This window comes from Chelonoidis abingdonii, chromosome 2 (assembly GCF_003597395.2).
Source record: "Chelonoidis abingdonii isolate Lonesome George chromosome 2, CheloAbing_2.0, whole genome shotgun sequence".
NCBI classification, from domain to species: domain Eukaryota; kingdom Metazoa; phylum Chordata; order Testudines; family Testudinidae; genus Chelonoidis; species Chelonoidis abingdonii.
The window spans coordinates 66,098,158-66,109,008 of NC_133770.1; the positions used below are offsets into that span (position 1 = coordinate 66,098,158).

The 10,851-nt window shown below is 43.4% G+C and overlaps 1 long non-coding RNA gene across 1 annotated transcript; it reads right to left on the bottom strand.

Annotated features, from left to right (window-relative positions):
- Positions 1-6,406: 6,406 nt before the first annotated feature.
- LOC116820995 (uncharacterized) lies at positions 6,407-10,845 on the bottom strand. Its single transcript, XR_004372798.2, has 2 exons — positions 10,762-10,845; positions 6,407-9,944 (listed from the first exon to the last, which is right to left on the bottom strand). It is a non-coding gene; the product is annotated as an uncharacterized LOC116820995 (long non-coding RNA).
- Between the last annotated feature and the right edge of the window lie 6 nt (positions 10,846-10,851).

Genomic DNA, 10,851 nt, shown 5'->3' on the forward strand with positions numbered 1-10,851 from the left:
CTGTGGGATAGCTGCCCAGTGCACCGCTTTGAATTTCGCTGCAAGTGCCGTAAGCGTGAATACGCTATTGCACAGGCAGCTGTCAGTGTGATACACAACAGCACTTTTCCTTCTGCACTCTCTGAGCGGCACTGTAACTTTGTCAGTGTAGACATGCTCTAAAGCAGCACAGCTGTAGCACTATACTGTAGACACCACAGTGATAGCAGGGGTTCTTCCATTACTGTACTAAATCCACTTCTCTGAGAGGCAGGAACTAAGTTGTTTGAAGAATTCTTCTATCATCCCAGCAGTTTCTACACTGGGGCTTAGGGCAGCTTAACATCATTGCACGGGGGTGAAAATTTTTATTGCCCTCAGTGATGCAATTAAGCCAACTTAACTTTGCAGCATGGACCAGCCAATAGTCCTGATCTACACTAGAAAATTAGGTCAGTTTAACTATGTCAGTCAAAGGTGTGAAAAATCCACATACCAAGCAACATCATTGAACCAACCCAAGTCCTCCTGTAGACCTAGCTACCACCTCTGGGGGAGGTGGATTACCTGCACTGATGTTGGACATAGGTAGTATCTACACTGAAGTGCTACAGCAGTGCAGCTGTAGTGTTTTAAGTGTAGGCAAGCCCTTAGAGCAGAGGTTCTCAAACTGGAGGTCATGACCCATGAGGGGGGTCACAAGGTTATTACACAAGGTCACAAGTTGTCAGCCTCCACTCCCAACCCCTGCTTTGCCTCCAGCATTTATAATAATGTTCAATATAAAAACATGTTTTTAATTTATAAAGGGGAGAGTTTATGTCTCAGAGGCTTGCTGTGTGAAAGGGGTAACCAGTACAAAAGTCTGAGAACCACTGCCTTAGAGGCTATTTATATTCAGCAGACATACCCTTAAATTGTGAGCCACAGCTGGTTATCTCTACACTTCAGGCACTACGGTGGCACAGCAGCACCTACACTGCTGTATTGTAGGCACTTCAGTGATGGAAAGGGTTTTTCCAATACTGTAGTAAACCCACCTGCTCAAGAGGCAGTAGCTAGGTTGACAGAATTCCTCTGTGGACCCAGTTGCATCTATGGTGGGGGTTAGGTTGACATAACTACATCACATAGGGCATGAAATTTTTCACAGCCCTGAGCAATGTAGCTAGGTCAACCTAAGAGCTGCTGTAGACTACAAAGTTAGGTCGGCTTAACTACATCATGAAGGGCTGTGAAAAATTAGGGTAAGCTGACCTAAACCCTGGTGTAGACACTGCTAGGTTGACAGAAGAATTCTTCCATTGACCTAGCTACCACCTCTGAGGGGTGGGTTTACTACAGCAATGGAAGAACCCCTTCTATCACAGTAGTGTTTATACTACAGCAGCTCAGCTAGAGAAACATTTCTAGTGTAGGCCAGGCCTAAAGTTTGCCACTAATTGTTCTACTTCAAGCTTTACAAGATGCGAAAAGAAGTTAGCATGGACAGACCAAACCTAGCTTTGAACACGAATCCTGCAGGACGTCACCCCTGCTTTCCATACAACTTGTGGTTGAAGCAAGTCCATGCAGATTTAGGACTTGTGACTTAAAGCAAACTAACTTCTTTGTGGTGATGGACTGGGTGGGGAGTACTACAAAAGGGAGATATTCCACATAGATGCCAAGAGGTCTGTACAGTAAGAGCAGATTTTTCTCATCATTTGGCTCTGTATGGTTGTCCATGCCCTGGTCTATCCATGTGACCAATGTTCCTTCCCTTCTCTCCGTGTGTGTAGAATGTATGGTTGCTGCATGGTAACTTACCAGTATCCTCAGCGCTCTAGCCGTACTTTCCCTCCTAAGGGTTACTCCTCTTCATATTTTTAAAGCAATAAGAGGTTTCATAAAACCAGTGTTACTCATAGTTCTCACCTTTCTGTCAATGGTAATACTAAAGCACAACACTACTGTTTTTGCTCAACACAGAGGCATGGTAGTTGACATAAGAGAGGGATCTGAGGCTGCCATTTTCAAATATGGAGGCCTATAATTAGGCTCCTGAATCCATCTTTAGGTGCGCAAATACAGGGTCTGACATGCAAAATGCTAAGCTCCTAGTGGAGAGGCCCTCAAACTGTACGGCATGTCTGCCTAAAGGGATGAAGAGGAAAGTTCAGGGGGGCACAGAGGCTTGTCCAGCCCCCACAAGAGATGGGAAGGGAGCACCACCCAGCTTGACTCCCAACTCTACTCTGGCCCTGCCCCCAGCCCAGCCACAGCTCAACTGCAGCTCTATCCCCAGCCTCCCCTGCAGCATCCCTCCCACCCCCACTCCCTCAGAGCCAAGGCCCCACTCGAGGCCTAGGGGAGGGGGGTAATGACCCTGAAAAGTTGGGGGACCACTGCCCTAGTGACATCAATAGGGCTACTTATGTAGGTTATGAACAACTTTACAAATCTGTGCTTAGTATGTACTGTTTAAAGATTTTTTTTATCCACAGAATTTGTATTTTATAACATATACTCAGTATTTAATGTTATCTTGCATAACTGACATTCGGTATTTGCAGTGGTGGTGGAACTGTGCTAGGCCTAGATACAAGAGAAAGCAGTTGGGGGACGTAACCCTTTATTAGGCCACCTTCTGTTGACAGAAAGGCCCAGCTTCCAAGTTTCACAAAGCTCTTCCTCAGGTCTAGGGAAGGTAAGCAGTGTTCGCACTAAGTCTACATAGTCCACTACAGTTGTGCTGCTGTAAGGTCTCCCCTATAGCCCTCTTTGCTGGCAGGTGAGCTCGTACCTGCCAGCATAATTAAACCACACCCCACCCATCCCCAGCAGTGTTAGGTATGGTGGCAGGAGAATTTCTTCTGGCAGTGCTGTCCACACCAGCACTTGTACTGGTAAAACATATCTGTCAGGGGTGTGGTTTTTTCCCCTCCGTACCCGTTATCAACAAAAGTGGTTGTATTTAGGCTTTGTCTACACTAAGTCAGACAGATTAAAGCAGCAGAATAGGTTCACCCATGGTGTAGGACACCCCTTAAAATGAAAAACTCTGGAGTTACAGAACAGAGGAATGAGGAGTGAGGTCAGCTGTAGAGTGATAGCTTGGTGAAAAGTGCTTGCCTAGAGGTAGTAGGGTGTCTTGTCCTTTTTCTGTATGACTTCATTCAAAAGTATAATGCTGGTCTGGTTTCACTTATATAGTTGGCTGGGACATTTGATGCACAGCACAGGTTGATAGGCATGTCTAGGACCCCTAAATCAACATTAAAGAAACACATCGACTAATAAAAGAATACACACAAATAGGACTCATCTACTTCAGTTATAGAATACATTCACCTATATAGCAGCTGTGAAACAAATACCAAATAATGGTACAAAACAATTTCTCTAAACAGTGTCCCCTCTTATTTTACATATGGGAAAGGAAAACTGGCAGTAAACCAAGCTCAGCCAAATAATGAAAATATATTTGGTATCTAAATAGAATCAGGCATGATTTCCTTGTGCTCAATGCTGATGTTTCTTCAGACTGCAATTTTACTCTGTTCAACATATCAAATGGCAGTAACATTCCTCACTTAGTCTGATTTTTCATATATGTAGAACTTGTTCTGGTACAGTTAAAGCAGCAGGGAATATTGTAGTAGCGAGCAGGCAAGTTCTTAATAAATGCCGAATCCTGGGGCTAAATTTCACCCACTTTCTTACTACTCATTGTGCAGTTATTGAAGCTAATTAGAATGAGAGGTTTCTATACTTCACCTCCAGTGTTACAATCCGAACTATAGGTCAGACTTATTGTGCTGAAGATTGAATGCCCATCCAACAAAGTTAACACAAACATCTTAAATGGTTTTAAAAAAGGTGACTTTAAGAGCAAGAAGACTAATTAGCATAATTAGCTGTATTTTAAAGAAGACTTATTTAGTGCACAGGAAAAACACATCCCAATGTGCAGAAAGAATAGTAAATATGGCAGGCACCCAGCTTGGCTTAACAGAGAAATCTTTGGTGAGTTTAAACACAAAAAGGAAGCTTACAAGAAGTAGAAACTTGGACAGATAACTAGGGAGGAGTATAAAAATATTGCTCAAGCATGTAGGTGTGTAATCAGGAAGGCCAAAGCACAACTGGAGTTGCAGCTGGCAAGGGACATGAAGAGTAACAAGAGTTTCTACAGGTATGTTAGCTACAAGAAGGTAAGGGAAAAGTGTGGAACCCTTACTGAATGGGGAGGCAACCTAGTGAGATGTGGAAAAAGCTAAGTACTCCATTTTTTTGCCTTGGTCTTCAAAGACAAGGTGAGCTCCCAGACTACTGCACTGGGCAGCACAGTATAGGAAGGAGATGAGTAGCCCTCAAGGGTGAAAGAACAGGTTAAGGACTATTTATAAAAACTGGGCATGCACAAATCCATGGGTCCAGATCTAATGCATCTGAGGGTGCTGAGAGAGTTGGCTGATGTGATTGCAGAGCCATTGGCCATTATCTTTGAAAACTCATGGTGATCAGGGGAGGTCCTGGATGATTGGAAAAAAGCAAATATAGTGCCCATCTCTTAAAAAGGGAAGGAGAATCTGGGGAACTACAGGCCAGTCAGCCTCCCCAGTCCTAGAAAAATCATGGAGCAGGTCCTCAAGGAATTCATTTTGAAGCGCGTGGAGGAGAGGAAGGTGATCAGGAACAGTCAACATGGATTCACCAAGGGCAAGTCATGCCTGACCAACCTAATTGCCTTCTATGAGAAGATAACTAGCTCTGTAGATATTGGGAAAGCAGTGGACATGATATTCCTTCACTTTAGCAAAGATTTCAATACGGTCTCCCACAGTTTTCTTGCTAGCAAGTTAAAGAAGCATGGATTGGATGAATGGACTATAAGGAGGATAGAAAGCTGGCTAGATCATCGGGCTCAACAGGCAGTGATCAATGCCTTGATGTCTAGTTGGCAGCAGAGTGCTCCAAGGGTCAGTCCTGGGGTCGGTTTTGTTCAACATCTTCATTAATGATCTGGATGATGGGATGAACTGCACCCTCAGCAAGTTTGCAAAGAACACTAAGCTGGGGGGAGAGGTAGATAAACTCGAGGGTCGGGATAGGTTCCAGATTGACCTAGACAAATTGGAGGATTGGGCCAAAAGAAATCTCATGCAGTTCAACAAGGACAAGTACAGTCAGGACAGAAGAATCCCATGCACTGCTACAAGCCGGGGACTGACTGGCTAAGCGGCAGTTCTGGAGAAAGACCTAGGGATTACAGTGGATGAGAAGCTGGATCTGAGTCAGCAGTGTGCCCTTGTTACCAAGAAGGCTAACGGCATATTGGGCTGCACTAGTAGCAGCAGTGCCAGAAGATTGAGGGAAGTGATTATTCCCTTCTGTTCAGCACTGGTGAGGCCACATCTGGAGTACTGCATCCAGTTTTATGTTCCCCCACCCAGGATGTGAACAAATTGGAGAGAGAGTCCAGTAAAGGACAACAAAAATTAGTAGGGGACTGGGGAACATACTTACAAGAAGAGGCTGAGGGAAACTGGTCTCAGCCTACCAAAGAGTGAGGGGTAGCCTTGAACTACCTGAAGGGGGGATTCCAAAGAGAATGGAGCTCAGCTGTTCTCAGTGGTGGCAGATGACAGAACAAGGAGCAATGGTCTCAAGTTGCAGTGGGGGAGGTCTAGGTTGGATACTAGGAAACACTATTTCACTAGGAGGGTAGTGAAGCACTGGAATGGGTTACCTGTGCAGATGGTGGAATCTCCATCCTTAGAGGTTTAAGGCCCAGCTTGACAAAGCCCTGGCTGGGATAATTTAGTTGGGGTTGGTCCCCACTTTGAGCAGGGGGTTGGATTAGATGACCTACTACAGTCTCTCCCAACCCTAATCTTCTATGATATGAAGTAGGCAGAGCTTATTTCAAAGACATTTGTAATCAATCTTTTGTAGCTTTTCTATTTCCCTCCCAAAAGAAAATATACAGACTATTAAAAGCAACTTTTCAAATGGTTCTCTCTCCATAAGAATTCACTTATTCCAACCGTTTCAGCATCTTGTTTCCTACAGTCTAACTTTATCTAAGGGTCAGATTTTGCACTCTATTAGACTAACACTACTGACTTGTGTAATTTCAGGTGCCTACAACTGCCCTAGCAGAATAGAGGCCCAGTGTACTTGCCTTGAGAGTAATGCAAGAAACTCGTGGTCTTTCCTGAAGAATTTGGGAAAGAACAGACAGTTTCAATCACCCAGAGCCAAAAAACAAATCAGATCCACAAATTCACTATTTCTAACTGCAGCTTTTGAGTCTGAGCTGAAGTGACTGTCATGGGATATCTGCCTCAGTAAGATCAGGAATAGCCCCTTGCCATGAATTCACACACCTGGGGAGCAGAGCAATATAAACATGTCAAGAATTAAACAGAGCTTTCTGAAGTCAGGTATGTTGTGTTTATTGAACACTTATTTTGTTCGTTTTAAACACCATTTCTGCTTACACTTATAACTCACTAGTTGATTACCAATTATTTCTGAAGATTAATCTGTGGGAATTTGTCCCAGCAATTAAAAATTAATCTGAGCAATCACTTCATGCCAAATCCTTTATTGAAACAGAAGTCAACTTATTAAAATTCTGTAAAAACCATACATAGAAAATGTCTGACTTTCACTATGTGTCATTCTATGGCTTCAAGAATATTAAAATTCTTAGTTCTTTCCCTTCCCCTCACTTCGGCTATATTAAAATTTTGCCTATAGTCTCAAAAGAAAAAACCTTTTGACACTTACACAAGCATGCAGAATGGGGTGCTCTCCCCGTTATGAGGAAGAGCCCCATACATTTAAATAGCTCCTTTCCTTTTTTTTTTTAAATAGCACTTGGTTCTGAAATGCTAGAGTAGTTTCAGTTTAGAGTATTCTCTCTACAATCTACATTGTCCAACAACCTACAGCAGAAACTGCCCTGCCTAGAAGCTACCCTCAAAACAAGTTATTCTGATGCAAGTATATAGTTTAGCAGTCAGATTTTATTAATCAGAAGCAGAATAAATAAAAAGCTATTAGATAAATTAATACCAATATCTCGATCAAATGTTATTCTCAAATTGTTAAAGAATGAACCCAGTGGTAGGCCCTCATGGCTCTAAGGGACTTTTTAAATTTTATTCTTAAGTTACAGATGTATTATACTCTATTCTGAAGATTTAGAAAATGTACCTTATGAAAATCTAATGTACAATAAGCCAATTGTTATATGAATTTTTAAAAGCAGTTTTGAATGACCAAGAAAGTGTAAAAGTGAACTGTAAAGCTATCACACTAAATGACTAGCAGAACCCGCATACCTTAGCACAAGTATTAGACTTCTTGAATTGTTTTTTTCCCAGAGCTGCCTCAGGTCACCTGACCATCTGCTATCAAAACCTAAGAAAGTGCCATTTAAAACACACTATGCAAGTATTACTCCCATCTGAAAACTGGCATGTATTGTGTGTCACATGCCCTACCAAGCTAAAATGCACATTGTAAGAAAGTGGCAGGGACAAATGAAAACATCTCCCAACAGATACTCTAAGGGCAAACCTTGCTCAACTTACTCACACATCTAGTCACATTTACCACAGTGGGACTCCTCAGGTGAGTAAGACAAGTAAAAAAATTCACCTGAAAACTTACACATCCAAATTGGAAGGAGGAGAGAATGAATCAGGCCTTTAAATAAAGGCAGATTCTGATCTATTACACTGGTGTAAATCCAGAAAGTCTGAAACATCAGAATCTGGTCCAACACCAGTTCTGGGTCTGTGCTAAGCTAAACTTGAAATACAGCAGAGGTCATGGTCATTATGTGGGGGGTTGTGAGCTGTCAGCCTCCACCCCAAACCCCTCTTTGCCTCCAGCATTTATAATGGTGTTAAATAAATTAAACACACTAACGAGGGTTGCACTCAGAGGCTTGTTATGTGAAAGGGGTCACCAATACAAAGGTTTGAGAATCACTGAAAAAGTATGTTCTACTTGCCCTAAAAAAGTCAACTTCAGTCTACGCCTCCTCACAGCAATGAAGATTAAAAACTAACAACTAATATTTAGGTGTCAAAACTAGGGAGCCCTTTTTGCTGAAGGCCTGCTGCTTTTAAGCATGTACAAAACATGGAAAAATAGTAACTCCCACTGTGTATTTTATATAGGGGCAGAAGAAGCCACTCCTAAGTTAAATAAGAAGTGGGACTTTAGCCCTTACAATAAAAGGTGTTGCCCCATAGCCATGCTGATAAACAGCTGCACAGAGTAGTAGCCAAGCCTTCTCTTAAAAGAACTGCATAGTGTACAATTTATAACAGCAGGCAATTGCCAAAAACTGGTCTGGAAAAAGCATTTCCTGAACGCCCCCCCCAACACAACCATAACATGGACCGCACAGGCTACCACACACTAAATGCTCTTCACTTTACTTACTCTTTTGATGAAATAAGTTGGCCAAAAGAAACTACACATATTTAGAATAGCTTTTCATATTGCAACCCAACGCACAGTGAATTGATACTCTTCCTTCACTTTTCAGGTATGGACTGACAGGAAGAGTTGATTTAGGTGTCTAGGGTAGTGGAAGATCATTAGTCATAAAGAAACTAATGAACAGAAAACCACTATCAGAAAAATACTGTTACTATATATTCCATACTACAGTGCAACTATTTGTTGAAGAGGCTACTGTTGCTGACGGGATATCTGAAGTCATTACTTAATTTGTAATAAACAGTCAATGGCCAAAACACATTTGTTTTGATTGCTACTGAAACAATTGCCTCAGCTATCTTAAGAACAATAATCTTTTGATTAAGTCCACCTTAAAGAAATTTTGCATTTGTATTTGATATTGTGAAGTATTTCTGAAGGGAACAAGTGGATGTTACACTGTCACTAGTTTCAGATCTCAGCTTAAGTCAAATGAAGGTGAGCTTGGTCACCTCATTCTGGACCTGATTGGACATCTGTTCACATTCAAAACCAACTCAGTCATTGCTGCGAGCAGCAACATCCACTAGTGTAGTCTGTGTGTCAGATTATGGTGTCTTCATATCTTTCTTACTATTAAAGATTATTTAGGTTTGTCCTTCAAAAACCTTTTCCTCAAAAGGAGGATTTCTGCAAGTACTTAAATATAAATGTTGACAACAGTCCAATGACTTTAAAAATACAGGAACAAAGTTGAGTTGAACTCAAGCAGCCAACAGCAGTTCACATTTCTAAGTGAAGACAACTCATTGCTTTACAATGCAGCATATCACAAAATATGCAAACTGCAGACAGTGGTAACAGTCTAGGTGGAACATTTCCTAGATCTTGCTAATGAAGAGTACCAAGTCATTTCTTCAACTCTATTTAACTGAAAGCTGTTTTAACAAAATGACAATAGTTAACCAAAATGCTAAGGTTTTTGCACATGTTCTATAACTTTTATACAGCTACAGAGATTAGGCAAATAGGAACAGTGCCTAACATGTTAGCATAACCACTAATTGGTAGCACTTAGCACCACATTTAGTTCCACATTTATACTTGCAGTCAAATTGGTCTCATTTAAATAACTTTCTGATACCCAGATGTTGTGCTATTTTTAATCTAAAATCTTCAGAAACTAGGAGGCCACTAGATTATAAAAGCAAAGTCTTTATTTCAGACCCAAAGCAGAGTTACTGAAGTGAACCCTGATCTGCTATCCCACTCCCATGTCATTCTGTCCTCTGACCCCACCTCCTTTTCGAAGGAGATTGTAGTGACGTGTCCACCTGAGCCTTTCAGGACGGATGCATTAACCCCTTCGCTGCTACAGCCCCCAAAGACAAAGTTCTGTAGTGCACTGACTGCTATCATAATCAGAGTCTGAGTGTCACAGAACTTTGCTTCAAGAGACTAAATCCTCCCAAGTTACTGGTCCCAAGAGTTTCTTCAAGTGGAAGGCTCCCTTTCTGGAAATGGAGAATGCAGACAGTTAGAGGGGAACCCCTTTGATTAATCAATTAATTCAGCATAGAATCCGAGCACCAAGATTAAGGAAAGGAACAGCCCCAAAGCTAAATGGCTGCTCTAGTCTATGCAAGTTGCAGTGGCCCACACCAGCAGCTGGCTTGAGTAACAGACTGAAATAATTCAGGAACAGCTGGTTGCGTCACTAGTCCAGCTGCTGGTGCCTTCCTGCTCGCCAGGGAGAGCTATTATTCTAGTGTCCCATGAAAGGTGGCCACCCTGGGGCTGCTAGCACACCACAGTGCACACAGATACTAGACATACCATGGGACTTGGGACAAGTTGGCACCTTCAACACAAGGCTGGGGGGTGAAGAAGCAGGGCCCTGTCCAGCACAAGCAAGCTATTCTCCCCATAACAGCAGGTAGTAGTCCTGGGCAGTTCCCCAGCCATACATGGAGAACAGAACCCCTCCCTTCCACGAGGGCCAGAGACTCCCCCCAGGTAGCCAGTCATGCACCCTCTCCCCTTGCATGAAGGCCAGAGACACCCCCGGCCGCGCACCCCTTGCATGAGGATCATTCACCCTCCTCCCCTTGCACGAGGGCCAGAGGCTTCCCCCCAGGCAGCCAACCATGCACCCCTTCCCCTTGCACGAGGGCCAGGACACCCCCCGGCCGCGCACCCCCACCCCCTTGCATGAGGGTCATTTAGCCTCCTCCCCTTGCACGGGAACAGGGGACTTCCCCAGCCACGCACCCTTCCCTCTCCTTGCACGAGGGCAGAGCTATGCCCCCCGCGCAGGTCCCCCGCCCGCACCTGGAGCAGCCGCGGCTCCCAACGCAACAGGTCCCGCGCAGCGCCTCGCGCTCCGGCCGCCGCAGCAGCCCCGGTGCAGCCGAAGGAGCC